Below are 21,666 nucleotides of genomic sequence, written 5' to 3'. Positions count from 1 at the left end.
ATTCTTCCATGTGGCCCATATCCTTGTGTGCTGAACAGTACTGAGAAGAGAAGCCATAAATAAGGTCCATTGATCTACACTGACTTTCTTGACATATTTTCCAGTTGTGTATTTATATCATGGTGGACATTTGCTATTAATCAAAATCCAGGCACAAGCTGTGCCTCATATCATGAGCTATGCATCTGTGGGATCCCACACTGTAGCAAAAGCCTCATAAAATGAACCTTTGCCGCTGCTCTTTAGGATTTAAGTCCATGGGCCCTCAAACAGCATCAGCACTCCTACCATTTTTATAGCCCACCTGTGGAAGCCAGCAGTAGCCAGAGGGAACCAGCTTTATTTTAGTTTTTAACAGAAGACGTGAAAAACAGGTTCCCCCAAAACTCAGACCACAGCTAGAAAGCTGACTAGGAATGAGTTTTAAATATTTTTCATTGTCCTGTCAAACAGCTGTTAGGGAATGTACCCAGGAATATTTTCTCCTTTTCTTTCTGTTGTTTGTCTGCTTGCTTATTTCAATATTGCCATCTGGGGATCATCGGCAGCAAATCAGTTTGAGCCACCAATCTGAGCTACAGGATTAGTTTGTAACATTTGTTCTAGAATGTCCATAACAGTGGCGGCCATGAGTAATGGATGTAACTGGTCGTGTCCTCAAAGCCTCCTCAAGGTGCACTAGAGGGATTCTCTGAGATATGACATAGAAACCAATGTCCTCAGTGCTGCACAGTGGTACAGTGACACTAGCGAAATGGGAGATGAGTTCCCTCATGGATCATTGAGTGCTAGCATTCTAAAACCCGTTTGGGGGCTACAAACAGCATCCTAAGCTCTGTGTGCTGTAGACACATTAAAAGAATGTCTTAGGGCCTGAGCAAACCAGACACAATGAACCTTCCCTGGTGCTGTACAACTTTCATTTGCCTGAAAAATTGTGTCTGTGCACATTAAGACAAAAAAAAAATACTGAAATGTGGAATCTGCAAGAAAAAAAAGAAACCTAACATATCATGACTTGTTTGTAATTAATTTGTGTTAGATTCACTGATTTCTTTTTTGGTAGCCATTTGGTTTTCTTTTTTAATTTTTATTTTTATTAATTACAGTTTATTCACTTTGTATCCCAGCTGTAGCTCCTTCCTCCATCCCCTCCCAATCCCACCCTTCCTCTCTCTTCTCCTATGCTCCTCCCTCAGTCCAATGATAGGGGAGGTCCTCCTCCCCTTCGGTCTGACCCTAGTCTATCAGGTCTCATCAGGACTGGCTGCATTGTCTACCTCTGTGGACTGGTAAGGCTCTCTCCCATCAGGGGGAGGTGATCGAAGAGCCAGCCCATGAGTTCATGTCAGAGACAGCCCCTGTTCCATTACTGGGGAACCCTCTTGGACAGTAAGCTGCCATGGTCTACATCTGTGTAGGGGTTCTAGGTTATCTCCATGCATGGTCCTTGGTTGGAGTATCCATGTCACAAAAGATCCCTGTGCTCAGATTTTCTGGCTCTGTTGGTCCCATTGTGGAGCTTCTGTCCCCTCCAGGTCTTCCTATCTCCCCCTTCTTTCATAAGATTCCCTGAACTCTGGCCAAAGTTTGCTATGAGTCTCAGCATCTGCTTGGTAGAGTCTTCAGAGGCCCTCTCTGATAGGCTCCTGGTCTGTTCCCTGTTCTCTCCCTCTTCCTATGTCCATCCCATTTGCCTTTCTGAATGAAGATTGAGCATCATACCCAGGGTCCTCCTTCTTGATTAGCTTCCTTAAGTGTACAGATTTTAGTATGATTATCCTATATTATATGTCTAATATCCACTTATAAGTGAGTATATACCATGTGTGTCTTTCTGCTTCTCAGATACCTCACTCAGGATGATCTTTTCTAGATCCCACCATTTGCCTGCAAATTTCATGATTTCCTTGTTTTTAATTGCTGAGTAGTATTCCATTGTGTAAATGGACCACAAGTTCTGTATCCATTCCTCAACTGAGGGACATCTGGGTTGTTTCCAGGTTCTGGCTATTACACATAAAGCTGCTACAAACATGGTTGAGCAAATGTCCTTGTTGTGTACTTGAGCATCTTTTGGATATATGCCTAGGAGTGGTATCTTGAGGTAGCATTATTCCTAATTGTCTGAGAAAGCACCAGATTGATTTCCAAAGTGGTTGTACAAGTTTACATTCCCACCAGCAATGAAAGAGGTTCCCCTTTCTCCACATCCTCTCCAGCATGTGTTGTCACTTGAGTTTTTTATTTTAGCCATTCTGATGAGTGTAAGGTGAAATCTCAGGGTTGTTTTGGTTTGCATTTCCCTGATGACTAAGGATGCTGAGCATTTACTTAAGAGTTTCTCTGCCATTCAGTGTTCCTCTATTGAGAATTCTCTGTTTAGCGCTGTACCCCATTTTTAATTGGATTACTTGATTTGTTGCTGTTTAACTGGGTGACAGCTGGGATACAAAGGGAACAAACTGTAATTAATATATGGAATATAACAATTTAATTTTTAAAAAAAGTATCACTATTTGCAGATGCTATGATAGTATTCATGAGTGACCCCAAAACATTCTACCAGGGAACTCCTACAGCTGATAAATACCTTCAGTCATGTGGCTGAATACAAAATTAACTCAAAAAAATCAGTATCCCTTCCTGTAAACAAAAGACAAATGGGCTGAGAAAAAAATTATGGAAACAACATCCTTCACAATAACCATAAAGGACATAAAGTACCTTGGTTTAACTCTAACCAACCAAGTCAAAGACTTGTATGAAAAAAAAGTTCAGTCTCTGAAGAAAGAAATAGAAGAAGATATCAGATGATGGAAAGATCTCCCATGCTCATGGCTTGGCAGGATTAACATAGTAAAAATGGTCATTTTACCAAAAGCAATCTACAGATTCAATGCAATTCCCATCAAATTACCAACACAATTCTTTACAGACCTGGAAAGAAAAATTCTCAACTTCACTGATTTCTTCTTATGAAAAATTTGTCTTGGTTGGAGGGCAGAAGAAAATCAGTCTGGTTATGTTTATCCTGCATTACTGTTGTTTCCTCAAGTCAAAAAATACAGACAGTTAATATTTTTAACCTTTATTATTAGTGTGGTATGTGTGTGTGAGAGAGAGAGATGGGGGCAGAGACAGAGAGATCAAGTGTTTGCCATGGTGTGCATGTGGAGGTCAGAGGACAACCTTCAGCAGCTGGTTCTCTCTTTCCACCAAATGGTTTCCAATGATTAATTAAAGTCGCCAGGCCTGGCAGCAAATGCTTTAACCTGAGAAGCCATCTTACCGGCTGTGCTGGCACTTATAGTAAAATCAGTGTTTAATTGAGTCAACCCCATTGTATTTAGGCTATTCCAGATATGCTTTATACCTGCTGACATGTAAAACACTAACATGATTTTTACATGATCAGGTAATAATGAAAAATTATTTTTACATGGTGCCAAGTTTGTATGAAAAATTTAGGGTGGTGTTTTCCCCCTCTCTTTTTGTCATAGAATGACCTATAGCACAAATTATCAAGTAAAATACATGTTTTAATAGCTTTATTTCAGAAATGTGTTTTTATTTTTCTGGATATGTACATAAACACCAACTATTCAAATACATTTTCATATTATCTATAAGTCTTGGTATCCTTTCTAAAAAATGGATAAGTGATATTTTTTTCTACATTTCCCACTAAGTACAAATAGAAATTTTGAATATATGCATAACAAACAAAAGAAATACTAAGGGTCAGTGAGATTATTTATCAAGTAAAGGGGCTTGCAGCCACACCTGACACACTAAATTTAATACCCAGAAGCCACATGGTGGGGAAAAAAAATTCTCCTCTGAGCTCTCCATGTATGGACACACTCAGAAAACACAAAAGCAAATGTACAAGAAATTTTTGTTTAAAAGACTAGAAGATAAGAAGTTGCAGGCTAGCTAGAAAAATTGCAGTTTGAGGCTAAATGTATGATGGATTTTCTGGGGCTTCTTTTTGCCTCATATATTCCATATTTGGATCTGGAAAAGCTAGCAACCCAGAAATACCTTTGGGCAGAGTCAGGAAACAAATGGCACCAGATAGCCCTCTCTGAGCAGCCAGAGAATCAGAAAAGGGACATCTACTGAAAAAAAAAAGAAACTTTTTAAAAACTGCTTTACTGTAAGCAAAACAAAAGAAACCTACCTCAAGGTGTAGGCTCCCTCAATCTAATGGCAAAGTAGCCTTTACCCTGAGCAGCCATGGTATGAAAAGAGCCTAGGACAAAGTCAAGACTTTCTCCATCACTTAGCATCAGTAAAGCCAGTTCTGCCTAACCCCTCCCCGATAGCAAAATACCCTTGCCTACCAAGCCTGTGTGTTGTATCTGTAAAGAGCCAGAAACTCCATACTGTCTAGCAGCAAGAGACTCTTTCCTGACCACCTCAAACCTCAAGTTGACAGAGACCTCCACTCCCACCTACAGTGACAAGGTGGAGACCATTCCCTCCCTGTGCTAGAACGATGCCCAGGGAAGTGAAGTAGGAAAATCAGAACTCGGACAAATGAAATAACAATCCATACATGTTAACTCTGAGATGGCAGAGTTGCTAAAATTGTTTGACAGCATTCTGATTCAATTGTCTAAAAGTCCTTGAGAGAAGGTGCAAGCATACTGGAAACAAATTTACAGCTAGTATAGGCAAAGAACAAGAGAATATAAAGAAACAATTGGAAGTTTGGATAATTGTGAAGGAGCAAAAGGCTCAGGTGATAGGGCCAACTGTAGAACAAGGTGGGGCGGGACAGAAGAAGGAACCAATGAGCATGGAGGAGAAGAGATCTTCTGCTCTGAACATTAGAGACAAAATAAGTGGGCTGTGTGGAAGAGAGCCTTGCAGACTCCTGGGACTCAGAAAACAGCTGACATCATGTCATCAGGACAGCAGATGGAGAGAAAGAGTTTGGGGCTGGAATGAAATAAGTCATGAGGAAAAGGCGCCCAATTTAACGTTTTGTAAACTCTTTGCTCTTACATGAGAAATAACTGATTGGACTTGATTGTGCCAATTTGATCTGCTTTTGTTGGTGATTATGTCAGCCTGGCTTAGTCAGAATGTTCAAGATAGTTGTTCTCATGACTTATAATGACTCAAGGTGGTCTATATTTATGCAAAAAAGAGAACTCGTGGTTGACAATAATATTCTAATAGAATGAATGAATTCTGAGATAAGAAAAATGAAAACAAACAAAACAATATGATGCAGAGTGATTATCTAGAGATAGTATGATTTGACACATACTAAAGAAAATCCCAGTTTAAAATGTTGACAAAACGAATATCAGATCTTTACCTCTACAGCCTCAGATGTTCTTGAAAAGTTCTCTGTTCTACTGGTCACATGTTGGATGATATAGTGGTTCACTGAAGGCTTCTCAAAATGAGAACGATAAGCCACTAATAACGATACAAATGCTCGAAAGATAACCCTTACCATACTTTCTTATTTGTTATATAGTGGTTTTATTTTATTTATTTTTATCTATATGGGTGTTTTGCCTGCATGTGTGTCTGTGCACCATGCGCATACCAGGTGCCTGTGGAGGCCAAGAGAGAGCATTGGATTCCCTGGGCCTGGTGTTGCAGAATGCTGTGAGAGGCTATGTGAGTGCTGGGAATCAAACCCAGGTCCACTGGAAGAGTTGTAAGTATTCTACACTACTGAGCTATCTCTTTAGCCCCAGATAGGGTTTTTAAGCACTTAGATTAGTTCTTTTAATCTTTAAAAGAACTTTGTAACATACTATTATTATCCCATTTTAAGAATGGATAAGGTGAAGCTGGGCATTAAAAATCTTGCCCATAATCATGTATCTGTTAAGGAGCAGACCTATCAATTCAGGCAATCTAACCTCAGTAAGTTACACTCTGTCTTAAAGAAGGAATGTGGAGCATTGAAGAACACTTTTAAAAGAACACTTCACTTGTAAAGACACAAGAAAATTAATATATCAGTTTTAACAAGTAACAACAACAAAAAAAAAATTGTTGCAAGTATTTTATACCAAGCTAATCGAAAAACCCACTTGCAAATGTGATAACCTAGTAGTGTTAGCTATTGGACCACACAAAAGCAAGAAGATCAAAAAGTTTTCTTACTTTGACTCTTAAATATTTATGTGGTAAAATGCACTAGAAATTCAGATCGTAACAAAGAACAAAGGAGTTCCCCCAAATAACTGTTGATAATGTCTCGAACGGTGGAGGAAAGTGACTGAGGCCTTTTCTCTTGGGAGAATCTCAGTTAGCGATTGTATATTCACCTTATATGCTTGTTACACCATTCTGGTACAAGAAGAAAAAAAAAACTACCCCAAGAGCTTTCATTTTCAGGAGCATGCACATTCAGGAGCTAGCACAGCACTGGGACCTTCTTGACACCATATGACAGAGTCTAGTTATTTTTCAGACAGTAGTGTTATCCCAGCCCTGGAGAGTTCAGAATATTCATGACTTTATAACCCTCTGCACAGCATCTCTTTTTGTCCACTAGTCCAGAGTAACATGCACATGAATAACAGAACTAGAATTGTTACTTCTGTGCAATACAGCCTCCTTCATTTGGGATAATTTTCGAAGAGGGACATCAGTGAAAATGATGACATGCCATGGTTAAATGTAAAACGTCTCCTAGAAGCTAATAGGGAAATTGGAACATTGCCCAAGAGGCTGTTACATTTCAGTGTCAAAGGGTGCTTCATTTTCTGTGTAAGATCAGCAGCAGGTATAGAAGACTGATTGAACTAGATGACTATTTTCCAAGAAAGAGGCAGTAAGAAGAATAAATCTAGAGAGCAAACTATAATAAGATTTTCTAAATTAAAATTTACCGTATCACTTTGAGTCCTGTGTTATGATTACACAAAAGTTGTTTTGTCCATACACAAAGTGGAAATTAATGACAGTAATAATGACTTATCAACAATGGAAAATTTGGATAAATCATTTCTTTTTTCCTGAAGCATTTATTGAGCATTTTATCTGTGTGCTCAGAAGCTCATTGCAAGAAGACTAAAGTGATTTAAGAAACAAATATTAATGTAGCAATCTCTGTGGAAAACATGTATATGAAGTATCACTTGAATACAAATGAGGAAGATTTCATTCTGTTGAGTTGCAAAGAAAATGATAAGGAATACAGGACACTTGATGTGGGCCTTATGGAAGTCTGCCAGTTAAGCAAATTATAGACAGGAATGCTTTGGCAGATATGACAACTTAGGAAAAAACACCATAAAGGTGTTAACATCTTCAGATTGTTTTTATAATTACAAAGGATCATCTAATGTTACATGGGGGTGGTGCTGAGTCATGGAAGAGGATGGAGATGAAAATGGCCCTGTAAGTTTGGGGCAAGTATGAAATGAAATTTAGGATGCTCTGCTGAGTAATATGAAATTATACCTTGCTACAGCTGTTAGCAAAGTCATGCAGAACAAAAGTAGAGCAACAGAGAGGCTCAATGTTCAGTCCGTGACTCAAATCTAACCCATCACAGGGTTTTCTGAAACATGTGAGCCAAGAAGGGTTCAGAGGACTGTCACGCAGTAAAATAATGCCTATCTCAGAGGTGTTAGAATTGAGTGCGTGAATGCATGCAGGAGCTTAGGCAGAAATATTAGCAGTTACTTTACCAGGGTCCCTAATCAAAGAAAAGAATCTGGTTCCAGCTTGCTTTTCACTGTATACCTTGTTAGAATAAACAGTTCTCTCCTCTGAACAGCTAATAGTTCTTGGAAATGAATGGTTTAAATTTATTTCATGATACTACTCTGAATTATCAATTATCAATGGCTGGATGGTCAATGAAGTGACGGTTGGATGGATGGATGGATACTTCTTCACTGAAGCACACTGCAGCATATGTGAAGAGTTGCAGCAAACACATGAAAAACTGGTGATGAAGAAAGCGCTTACTCTTGTCAATACAAAGTAAAGACTGTGAAATAGACACAAAACATAATGCAAGTTAGAAAAGAAAGAAACAAGTTAGAAACCCATTTGGAGAAAGTTACAATAAAGGTTACGTTTGGGAAGTATATTAAAAAAAAAAAAAAAAACAAGGGCAATTAGCTTAGACTTAACACCAGTTTTATTCATTCGTCTCACCATCAGTAAACAGGAATTCCGTGCCTACAGTGACCTGGACACGTGTTAAAACTGAAACGAAGGACGGCATTTTGAATTCTTACTGCTAAGAACAAAATTAGTAGTTTTAGTAGACAAAATTAGTAGTTTCCAATGGCCAGGCAGGTGTTTATTTCGGCTGGCTTCTAAAAGTAGAAAAGCCAGTGCCTCATGGCTCTCCACAGGCCACACCAGTGAGAATTTTTACCTTGTAATTTGTTAGTAAACTTTTATATACAGTGCTAGGGCAACACTAAGTGCTGGCAAAATGCCTGAATTCGCTGACTGGGCAGGTAGAAGTCTTGCTACTGCTTTTGAACATTAAAAGCGGAGATGACATCAGAGGGATGGAAAATGTGGGGACACTTCAGCTCCTACCAAGAGATAAGAGATGGGTTCTTTAGCTCTCAGAGAACCCAGAGGACCTTAATGAGCACCTGGAATCAAACTTGTTCTACGCAGGAAAGAAAGTTTGAACAGAGGTGAAAAAGAAGAGGTCTAATCTCAGATCACTTAGTGTTTTCTTTTTCCTCTAATTAAAAGGAGAAAACACTTGTCTCTGTTCCAAAGACTTAAAAATATGCTTTGATAATAGAAAACAATCCATCTATAAGCTGAAGGCTTACTGTATAAATTAGAACACAATGTACTAAGTATTCATAGATGTATGGCCAGAAAGAAACGTAATATATTCATATGAGTCCATTTGGCTTTTAATTTGCAATTGATAATAAAATGGCATATTCTAATTTTATAATATTATTTTAATTCCAGAAAATTCCATCATCAATCATTACTTATGGTCTTTATTCTAGAATGTATTTTAACATATTTAACTGAAAGTAATTTGTTTAATCAAATTATGATCACAAAGAATCGTGTTTTTTCATTAACCTAAAAATAATAAAAGATATTTGCATAAATGAGTTGGAAATGCAGTATAAAAACAACAAATATCTCATATTCACACAAATATGCATTTAATATTTTTAAATATTTGTATAAACATATTCTTAACAGTGTTCAAAGTTGTTTATCAGTCTTTCAAAATTCTCACATGAATGTCTAGACAAGAGATATCTACAATTCCCAGCCAGAATACTAAGCACTAGGTTATTTCAAAGCTACGAAAGTACCTATTTTTATTCTCGGACCTCTATTAAGAGTTAATGTGTCAGAAGTGCCTCTTGTCTCCATAATATTTTCTAGGTTTACACCATCTCCAAAGTAAAACAAACTATCACTAATTATTAATTGGAAATTAAAGTTTTATTTATGCTTTTTAACTCAAGACAAGAAATATAGTCCAGTTGGTAGATCATACACAAAGCCCAACACTATATAAATTGGGCACAGTAGTGCATGCCTATAATTCCAGCCACCAGGATGGGGAGGCAGGACAATCAGAAGTTCAAAGTCATAGTTGGCTGCACATATACTACAGTTTGGAATACAAGAGAACCTGTATGAAAATACTATGCCTTCCACGAGGAATATTACACCCATGTAAGGTTGCCAAATAAAAGGTGTGGGATACCCCTTTGAGTTGTTAGTTGGGAGATCTGAGATACCCCAGTGCAAAGCAGGCTATTGTCAGTGTTCTTGGTTATAAGATACTCTTGCTTAAAGACACCACATAACTGGGTCAAGTGAGCACTGACCTGGGGGCTTCCATTTTATTGGCTAGCTTTCATAGTACCAGGAAGTTTCTTGCAGACTGCTGGAGGAGAGAAGTCATTAATATAATCTTATCTATCTGTGAACTCTGTGAGCTATAATAATGACTGGCCAGGTAAACACACACACATAGATGAGATGGAGGCATGAATGTTATGTTGGTAATTAACTGCTTTGTAATTGGACTTAAAGTCTGCTCTACAAGAGGAAACCATGCCTGGTACTATAAACCTGGCCAAGAACCCATGGCTGGGAAGCTCATAGGCCCCAGGTGTAAGCCTACTACTATTATTTATAGTAGATATAGTACAAGTTTCCTTCTGAATAGGGATCTCTGTATCCACGAATTAGTGTAACTCTCAGTCCTCATCAGAGAAGTTTCTTTGTGCAGTAAACAGCTGCTAATACTTGAGACTCACAACTGGACAAAGTGTAGAGAACAAGTGTCTGTGGACTGCTCAGCCATAAATGAAACATCTCTATCACACACCTCTCGGCAAAGCTCCTGGATCATAGTGGAGGAGGAGGAAAGCTGTTAAGAGACAGAGGTTGGAGTGGAGGCATGTCTCGAAGCCAAAACAGTCTCTTCTGCACACTAAAGGGCTCATGCGTACATGTGCACAAGACCTGCACAAGACTAAGACAGTTCACGTTCCAGCGTGGGCAGGGATGGCCCATGAGATCCTACCCCTAACTGAGGTGCCATTGACAGTTGATAGCTTCTAGGGATGGGACAGTCAGTTTTCTTTAGAGGCAAGGTCTCTGGTAGATCAATTTTGCTCAAGTAGATGGTTCCACACTGTGCAAATGTGGCTCACACTAATTGGAACTCAACTGTTATGTTTTAAAAAGAGAGCATGAAATTGAGAATGGAATATGGCTGTAAAATTTTGGAGGAGTTGGAAGAGTCTGGATGAATATGATCAAAATACTTTGTGTGCATATATGACGTATTAAAAGGAAAAAAGAAATCAGATGTGCTTTTGATAGTGTTCGAATGAATACCAAGCAATAAAACCATGTAATGGTCCTGAAAAACAATTAGAGACTGGAGAACAGATATGTTCACAGTCAAGAACAATTAATCTATTAATTTTTAACAAATTCTTCTCTGAATTGGGATCTCTGTGTTTTCTTTGTTTTATATGTGCATGTATACTGTTTTTTTGCGCATGTTCATGTGTGTGCAGGTAAATGTACCGAGACAGTATGTGAGCATGTGCCCTTTGGTGTGAAAGCTAAAAAGAGATTTCAGGTGTCATTCCTTGGCCTTCCTTCCTTCCTTCCTTCCTTCCTTCCTTCCTTCCTTCCTTCCTTCCTTCCTCCCTCTTCCTGTTCCTCTTCCTCTCTCTTCCATCTTTTTTTTTCTTTTTGAGATATGGTCTCCTACAGACCTGGGATAAGTCCTCAGGCTGTCTTGACCCCACCAGAGCTAGGAGTACAAATGTGTGACATCAGCATTGGCATTTAAAGTGGTTTCTGGGATAAAACTCAGGTCATCATGCTTGAAAGGCAAAAACTTTACCAACTGTGCCATCTTCTGAGCCCCTTTAACAAATTTTTGATATAAATTGCATAAAACATTTGACATGCTTTGTTAGTTACCTATAGCAGAGGAAGCTATGCCCTCTAAGGCACTCGCTTTAGCTAAAGCACTATAATCAATCTCAATTCTTTCACTTTTGTTACATCGCAGGGGGGATCAAGATTTTCAGAAGCTAGTGATAAAGAAATAAAGGAAAACATAGACTTGATTAGAAAAGCAAAATAAATGTAACTGTAATTGTACAAAAATCCAAAATTGGGAAATCTGTCAAAAAAATCCTCATCACCTTGTGTTTCATTTCTAACTAATATGACCTACGATAATAAGGCCATAGTTCCATAGCAGGAAAATACTGCCACTAAAACAAAATCATAATGCTGCTATAGAAAGGAAATGAATATAAAGACCAAACAGAACAGCAAAGGCCATTTGAAAACATGAAAGAGTTAAGATAGACTTTTTACAATGATTTATTTTTATTCTTACTTGTGTGTGCGTTCATATATCTATGCCATGTGTATGAATGTGTGCATGTGTGTGCATGTATCTATGTCATACATGTATGTATACATGTATCTATGCCATATGTGTGTGCATGTATCTATGACATGTGCCCATGAGTCCTGAAGAGTGTCATATTCCCTGGAGATGGAGTTACAAGGAAGCCACCCAACATGGGTGCTGGAAACCAAGCCTGGGTCCTCTGGAAGAGCAGCAAGTGCTCTTAGAATTGTTTTTAAATGTGGCAAACAAATCTTATTGTAAATGTAAATCTCAGTAACAACAAAATATCAAAAACTAGTTTCGATTTATAATAGAAAAACCAATGGTTTTCGTTAATTTTTTTTCATGAGGATAAAAAAATCATACTATAAAATATGTTGACAATTCTCATTTATCTACATTTGAATTGTTTTATACAGACTATCCAATAAAACATTAAACTAATAGGGTGGCATGGTCCTGATGTCCATACCACATCTGTATTGCTTTATCTTCAAATCAACAGATTCTCAAGGAATGTTAGGTAAGGCAAGTATTTGCCTAAACCTGAATAGAAAGGCAAACCATACTTAGGAAATGTGTTTTGAAGCAATATATTGTTTTACATTACTGTTCAGTTTCTGTCGATTAAAAAAAAGAAAAAGCCTTCACTGAAAATGCTGATTTTTTTTGAAAGGAATAAATTAAAAAAAAAAAAAACCATAACTACATTATTTACAACTCCAAAATAGAGAAGACTTAAGAGGCAAATAATGACAGTAGTTTTCTGTTTTTAAAGTACTTAAGATATACGTATTTAAGAAAAACTTGAGGCTGGTCCTGAAGTAGCAGGAACAACAGTCAAAACAAGTTAAACTTACAAAGGTCTCATCACTGTGAGGTCTGTCCTAGCCAGCATCTTGCAGAGAAATGAAAGCAGTGGTCGCACTTGTGGGGAAAACGAGTTAAGAACATGCCGTTTTTCCTCAGCCAACACTGGCAACCAATCTAACCCGTATTTTCTTCATTTCCTCCATTCTCTGTGTGTCAACACAGAGCTGGCCGTTCCAGTTACCATGCAAATTGGCCTGAATGCACAGCCAGCATTCAGCCAAATTCTTGGTACTGTCAAGTTATATATTTTAGCCTCAAAATGTAGTGGCATGTGGTTCGTTAGGCCACTTTGGCTCACTTTTACACTTTCACAACTTGGTGTGATTTAGTTTTGTCTTTTAAGGTAGAAATATCATCTTAATATTAGTGACTTAGCATCTCCACCCTGAGTTTGAGCGGTGTAGACTAAAAGTACTGTAGAGCGTAGTGTGCAGTTTACCTAACGTGGCTTTTCAGGGAAATGCAGTTAGGCATGACTCCCTTTTCCTTTCAGCAGTGGGGTGAGAAGCAGCTAGGGCAGCAAGGAAGCCAGAATTCCCTGCCTAGAGTAAGAATATAGATTATATACAGTATATACAGGATACATTATATACTCGAAAGTACATTGTTCAACATTGCTGACTTTTTTGGTATAGAAATGTCATCTCCCCAGATCTCTGAGAAAAGCGGAGCTGTGCTTGTGGAAGTGCACGCCAGTAGGACACACTGAGTAAAACTGAGAGTGCACAGAACCACAGCATTCTCACGCTGCCAGCTTAGGTGCTGGCGGTGTCACAAGCCCTGGCCTAGTAAGCGTGACATCAAGCTGTAGTTCTGACCATATGGGCTTCTGAACACTGACTGGGAAATCCGATGATAGGGGTTTTACGTTAGGTATTTTTTAAATAGACATTGCAGTTGGGGATAGTTTTACAGGGAAATGATGTGGAAGGAATAAGGTAAACTCCTAAGTATTTGTCCTTCCGTAGATGTGATGGTCTCTGTCAAAGCAGAATGACGTCTACCTTCAGCATCAAAGAGGAAACAGATTGCCTTCTGCTCTGGGACAGGCCCAAGTTCATCTGACTAAGAGGCTGGCACGAAGTTGTCAGTAAATAGCTCTGAATGAGTGGATGAGGATTTGATAAAGAATATCTTGACCAGATAAGATTTATAATAAAAACTCTGGAGTTTAGGGGCTTCCAAGGAACTAGAATAAATGAAACTGTGTCCCTAACAGCATGTCCCATTGTTTTCTTTCCGATTTAAGGTTTTCATTAAAAACAGAAGGAAGGAAAAGAAGTCCTCCCCTATCAGTGGACTTGGGGAGGGGCATGCATGCAGAGGGTGGAGGAAGGGAGGGATTGGGAGGGGAGGAGGGAGGGAACCACGGGGGGATACAAAGTGAATAAAGTGTAATTAATAAAGGAAAAAAATTCTGAAAAAACAAACAAACAAACCAACAAAAAAACAAACGAACTTCAGTCGCTTAGCACCTAGACAGTCATGAATGCCGATATGTATGGTGCTATGGTGAATTTTAGGCTATTTACAAATTAATAAATCACTACATTAAATTATTAGGTTACATCTGGTGCTTTCTCAGACAATTAGGAACAGTGCTACCTCAAGATCCAGCTACACCACTCCTAGGCATATATTCAAAAGATGCTCAAGTATAAAACAAGGACATTTGCTCAACCATGTTCATAGCAGCTTTATTTATGATAGCCAGAATCTGGAAACAACCCAGATGTCCCTCAGTCGAGGGATGGATACAGAACTTGTGGTACATTTACACAATGGAATATTACTCAGCAATAAAAAACAAGAAAATCATGAAAGTAGCAGACAAATGGTAGGATCTAGAAAAGATCATCCTGAGTGAGGTATCTGAGAAGCAGAAAGACATACATGGTATATACTCACTTATGAGTGGATATTAGACATATAGTATAGGATAAACATACTAAAATCTGTACACCTAAGGAAGCTAATCAAGAAGGAGAAAACAATCTTCATTCAGAAAGGCAAACAGAATGGCCATCGGAAGAAGGAGAAAACAGGGAACAGGACAGGAGCCTATCACAAAGGGCCTCTGAAAGACTCTACGCAGCAGATGCTGAGAATCATAGCCAAACTTTGGACAGAGTGCAGGGAATCTCATGAAAGAAGGTGGAGATAGATAGACCTGGAGGGGACAGGAGCTCCACAAGGAGAGCAACAGAACCAAAAAATCTGGACACAGGGGTCTTTTGTGAGACTGATATTCCAACCAAGGACCATGCATGGAGATAACCTAGAACCCCTGCACAGATGTAGCCCATGGCAGCTCAGTGTCCAAGTGGGTTTCCTAGTAATGGGAGCAGGGATTGTCTCTGACATAAACTCAGTGGCTGGCTCTTTGATCACCTCCCCCTGAAGGGGGAGTAGGCTTACCAGGCCATAGAGGAAGACAATGCAGCCAGTCCTGATGAGACCTGATAGACTAGGGTTAGATGGAAGAGGAGGAGGAGCTCCCCTATCATTGGGCTGGGGCAGAAGCATAAGAGAAGAGAAAGGGAGAGTGAAAGTGGAAGGGGATGTGTAGGAGGCTACAGCTGGGATACAAAGTGAATAAACCGTAATTCATAAAAATAAAATAAAAATTAAAAAAATTATTAGGTTGCCTAAAGGTTTTAGTAGATAAATATAGGTACAAATTAATTATCAATGGTCAGTGGATATAATTATTAATGAAAATGAAAAATTGAAAAGAAAATTGATCAATTTTCTCACCAACATTTCATGTTCTAAGCAATGTGACCTACACTAATTAGGGCCCCTGTATCATAGGAAGTAAATGCTGCCTCCATTTTTAGAGATGATGTTGGGCATAAGGAATAGATGATAAAGGCTCTGGTTATATTTTAAACTGAATTAAGTTGTTGTTCCCAAACACAGACCTAGTTTCATTTGATGGTTGAGTACTTCTTGTCTAGTTATCTTCTTATCAACTGGTCTCTGTTCATTTAATGTCCTATTTAGAGTAGTGTGTCCACTTTAGTCACTTTTTAAAATTTTAGTGATAATGAATCATAAACTTATTTTGTATACTTACAACTTTACCATTTATTAAAGAAAAAATGAATTTAATAATGATATGGGTGGGATTGTTTTTACACAAAGATTTAAATGTTGGCTGAAATATAATACTGTGAGGCATAGTATTTTTATTATTCCTAAATTTGTCATAATTGATTTGCTTTGTTTTTAAAAAATATTTTTCATGCAATATATTCTGATCACTGTTTCTCCTCTCTTAACTCCTCCCAGATCCTCCCCACTTCAACAGCCTTCTAACTCCAGGCCTACTTTATCTCATAAAAAGGCAACTGAAAAAAAAAAAAACTAAACAAATTAAAATAAAACTAAAACAAACATAAAGAAAAACCACAAGAAACGCATACACATGCAGAACACACAAAAATGCATAAAAACACAAAATCATACACCATAGTTTATAAGCAAGGTGAAAAAATGTCCAAAACAACCATATGAAACAAAAAAAAAATTCCAAAAGCATTAGTGAGTTCATTTTATATTGGCCACCAACTGCTGGAGGCCTACCGTAAGTGTGATTGAGACTCCATGCCAATTGAGACTCAGAGTTCTAAGGTCTCTCACTCTCTGCACATTAACTACTTGAGTCTCTATATTTGTTCCCATCTGCTGCAGGAGGACACTTCTCTGATGATGGATGAGCAAATAACTGATCTACAGACTTGCAGAATGTCATCAGGAGACAATTCATCTAGTCTCTAGTTCTTGGCTGCCTGAACAGTGTCAGGCACCGGTTCCATTTCATGGAATGGGTCTTAAATATTATCAGATAGCATTACTCCTACAACATCACTAGTATACTAGTGTATTATGTAGGGGTGTGTGTGTGTGTGTGTGTGTGTGTGTGTGTGTGTGTGTGTCCTTTCAAGATCTTTGAAAAGTTGTGTTGGAATTTTGATGGTGATTGCATCAAAACTGTGGATTGTTTTTGGTAGGATAGCCATTTGCACAATATTGATCCTACCAATCCATGAGTATGGGAGATCTGTCCATCTAATAGTAGTTTTTCAATTTCTTTCTTCAGTGTTCTTAAGTTTTTACTGTTTAAGTTTTTCACTTGCTTGGAAAAAGTTACTCCATGATATTTTACTTTTTGAGGCTGTTGAGAAAGGAAATGTTTCCTTTATTTCTTTCTCAGTCCATTTTTCATTATATATAGGCAGGCTACTGACTTTAGTGTGTTAATTTTTTAACATGCTACTTTACTGAAAGTGTTTATCAGCTGTAGAAAGTTTTTGGTGGAGCTTTTAAGGTCACTTAAAAAGTGCAAATAAAGTTACTTTGACTTCTTTCTAATTTATAATCCCATTGATGTCCTCTAATTGTTTTATTGCTCTAGCTAAGACTTTAAGCACCATGTTGAATGAGTATGAAGAGAGTGGACATCCTTGTCTTGCCACTGTTCTTAGAGAAAATGCTTTGAATTTCTATCCATTTGGGTTGATGTTGGATATGGGCTTTCTATAAAGCATCTTTATTATAGCGGGATCTGACCCTTGTGACTTAGTCAGTTTTCTATTACTGTGAACAGATGCCATGACCATGGAAACACTTATAAAGGAAAGCATATAATTGGAACTTGATTAAAAGTCAAAGGTTTAATTCATTGTCATCACAGTGAGAAGCATGACAGCATGCAGGCTGAGTAGCTGAGAGTTCTGCATCCAGATCCTCAGGCAGCAGGCAAAGAAAGAGGAAGCCACAGGGCATTTGAAACCTCCGAGTGTCCCTCAAAGTGATACACTTCATCCAACAAGGCCACACCTCCTAATAGTGCCACCTCAAGTGACCAAGCATTCACATCTGTAAGCCTATGAGGGCCGTTCTTATTCAAGCCACCACATTCCACTCCCTGACCCCCATAGGCTTATAGCCATATCATAATGGAGAAAAATGTATTTAGTTCAACTTCAAAAGCCCTCATAATCTATCACATTTTCAACACTGTTTAAAGGCCCAAAGTTCAAAGTCTCTTCTGAGACTCAAGTCAATCTCTGAACTGCAATCACTGGCTAAATCAAAACCGAAAAGCAGATCACATACTTTCAACACACAGGGCACAGGATACACATTACCATTACAAAAGGGAGGAAAGAGAGCACAGTGAGGAAATACTGGACAGAACCCAGTAGGCAAACTCCAGGCTCTGCGTCTGATGTCAAAGTGCTCTTCAGATCTCCAGCTCATTTCCACTTTTTTGACTGCAACACACTTTTCTCCCTTGGCCTGGTTCCACATCCTGTTACTACCTCGCCTTGGCAGTTATCCCACATCCCTGACATTTCCAACAACTTGGAGTCTCCAGTAAAATCTGGACTTCACTTTCACAGCTTCATACAATGGCCTGTCTAGGCCTCCACGCAGTGACATCCCTGACACATGCCTGGCCTCAGCAGCTTTTCTTGGTCATGGAGGGGGATTCTACAATCCCTTTCTTGTTTCCATGACTCTAAAGCCAGAACCAAATGACTGAAGCTGTCAAGTTCTGCTGCTTGCTGGGACGTCCTCCTTCAAATAGATTTTTGTTGTTGTTGTTGGTGGTGGTGGTGGTGGTGTATGAAGATTTAATTACATCCTTCTTCTTTTTTTTTTTTTTTTTGGTGTCATGATATTTCTTTTTTTATTAATTACACTTTGTATCCCACCATAAGCTCCTCCCTCCTCCCCTCCTGATCCCACCCTCCCACCCCCTTCTTCACACATGCCCCGACTGTTGGGCAATGTGCATGGAATCAAATAGATTTTTACCAGCTTTCTGTTTTCAATGATGTCTTTCACTGCCTAAGCTTGGCTGACCTGGAACTCGCTCTGTAGACCAGGCTGAGCTCAAACTCAGAGATCTGCTTGCTTCTGCCTCCAAGTGCTAGGATTAAAGCTTTGCATGGGTCACCCCAGAAGGCCTTAAGCTTTTCTTTAATTCCTTTCCACACATTGAAAGATTGTCTGGGTCTTGACCTGAGGTCACCACTCTCTTGATTCCATTTATCATCAGGCTTTTCTTTGAAACTTTTATCTCCTTGAGCACAGGTCTTTGCCCTGTTACATTTCCTGCTGACCCTTTTCTCCTCATTTTGTACATTTTATGTCTTTCCTTGTTCAGCTTATTTCTTTTCATTATAGATGTGCATAAGACTGGCCAGTACAGCTTGGTCTCCAGGTAGGTTCCCTGTTGATGGGAGCAGGGACTGTCTCTAAGATGCACTCAGTGGCTGGCTCTTTGATTACCTCCCTCTGAGTGGGGAGCAGCCTTGCTGGCAGGCCATAGAAAACAACAATGCAGCCAGTCCTGATGAGATCTGATATTCTAGGGTCAGAGGGAAAGGGAAGAGGACCTCCCCTATCAGTGGACTTGGGGAGGGACTTGGGAGGAGATGAGGGAGGAAGGGTGGGATTGGGAGGGGACAAGAGAGGAACTACAGCTGGAATACAAAGTGAATAAACTGTAATTAACAAAAAATTAATTAATTAAAAAACAGACTGGCCAGTAACAGCCACACAACACAGTCAATACTAGACTGTTTTGAGGTAATTTCTACCAATGCCATCAATCAAAAACTCTTTAACTTAGTCTCAGGTAGCTTTTTTTGCATAAGGGGAAAAAGCAGCCACATTCTTTGCTAAAATATCACAAAAATTGTCTCTAGGCCTCATACTAATATTCTTCCCCTCTAAACTTCACAGTTCAAATTGCCTTCAGTGCCACCATTTTTTATGCTCCTAATATATAGTGCATTACGCCCCACTTCAAGTGTCCAGCTGCTTTCTTAGCCCAAGTCCCAAAGTGTTCAAATTCCTCCAAACAAAAGCTACCTTAGTACAGAAATCTTCAACAGTTTTACAAGAGAAGAAGTCATTTTAATGACTCACCAAAGTAAAAAGCGACTATTAGCAGGAAGAGATGGGTGTTCACAGAGTATTTAAAATGAGATACCCAAGGATGTCAGAGGGACAAAATGATGGAGCCATTCTTTCAGTTTCCCTTGCTCAATAAGCCATTTTCAACTGTCAGTTTTCCAGTGTGGCTCCTACAATACAATTTCTATTTTACAATAATATTTTTGAAGATAGAAGTGGCTTAGTGGTTCCTATCACTAGATGTGTTATGATACTTTAGACTAAGCAGCTTAAGTGGGAAAAAAAAATAAAGTATTTCTCATTGTTCTGGAGGGTAAAGGACCAAGATGAAAAACCTAGCAGGTTCTATTGTTTCTGAAGCCTCCCCTGCTGTGTCTTTATAGTCTTTCCTCTAATTTTGCAAATCCTGTGTGTCTTCGTGTCCAAATATCTCTTCTAATAATAATGTCATAAGTCATCTTGGATCAGAGCCTCCTGGGATGGGCTTTGTTTTGATGTGGTTGCTGTGTTAACAACCATGTTAATGAAACTTTGCTATGACAAATATATCTGAGAAAATCAATTTAGGGGAAGGAAGATTTCATGTGACTCATATGATTTCAGAGGTTACAGCTCATAGTCAGATGGCCCCATCATTTTGGAGCCTATGGTGAAGCCGACCACCATGGTGAAAGGATATAGTGGACTGTAGCTGCTCAACTTATGGCAACTGGGAAGCAGACAGCAAGGCAAGAAGAGAGCAGGGACACAACGCATTTCAAAAGCCTGCTGCCAGTGACTGTATGTCCTCCAACCAAGACCCACTCCTGCCCTTCTCAAAAAGGGCAACAAATTGGAATTCCACCATTGAATTAACCCAATGCTTAGGTCAGAGCACGTATGATCCAACACGTACTGTTTATATAAAGCTTTAACAATTTGATTCAAGACAGCATATGGCACTTAAGAATAAAAAATTAGATCGCGAAATTGCATTTTTCAGAAGGAAACCACAGCATGATCAACTTCAAGTTTCAGATAGTGAAATGGGGGTAGGATGTGATAAAGACTCAGGTCTTTGTTAATTGGATACCCTGACTCCTGAACTGTGTGGTATGAGCGAAGACTTCCATTATATCATAGTCCCAATCTGATTTTCATATACAAATCCTGACATAGCACTTAAACAAAGAAAAAAAAGAAACAGATTCTTAGCCTTCGCCAAAATCACAGAAATGCAAATATTACAGAAGCTTCATTAACTGAAAAATAGTTATGTTGGAGCTTTATAGTCTCTGCAGCATTTTCTCTCTCCAGTCTGATGAAGTAAATCAGCATTTCTACTTCACAGAGCTTTTGATACATAGAATTCTAATTTGCAAAGATTAGTTTAGCATTAAAAAAATTGATTAATTCAGCTCATGAAGTTAATTGCTAGTCTGCTCATGGAAGCTTTAGTAGTCTTTGATAAGCACACAGCACTGAATCCAGCACAACTTTTTCAGAAAATGTATAAATGTAATCTAATGTTCTTATGATACATCCAATTGATTAAAAGCCAGCATTTATAATATATATCCTAACCTCATGTATTCACTCATTGTTAGTTCAGTGCTGTATTGCACAGGCAGCTGTTCTGGTTTAAACAAACCATAAAATTTAGAAAAAATTATATTACTGTGTATTTTAATGGACTAATTTTTTAATTCAAACATCAAAAATGTGAGGATTTTTAGGGGGGGGTTGTTTGGTTGGTTTTGCCTAATTTTAGCACCAGCTATATAGATACTAAATCCAAAAATGCTCATGTTATTTATCATTTCTGAATTCCAGTTCTACTTTGTCTTCAGGGGTGCCATGCTTTTCTTTTATTCCAAAGGGGGATTGGAAATGAGATCTTGATACAAGAATGTTGCAGTAAAAACTTTACGACTCTGTTTACAAACCGGAAAAGAAAAGCACAAATATGGAAGGAAAAAATC

The sequence above is a fragment of the Psammomys obesus genome, unplaced genomic scaffold (genome assembly GCF_907164565.1).
Source record: "Psammomys obesus unplaced genomic scaffold, mPsaObe1.curated_primary_1811, whole genome shotgun sequence".
Taxonomy (NCBI): Eukaryota; Metazoa; Chordata; class Mammalia; order Rodentia; family Muridae; genus Psammomys; species Psammomys obesus.
The sequence above is the reverse complement of the archived record's forward strand: the minus strand, read 5'-3'. Positions refer to the sequence as shown.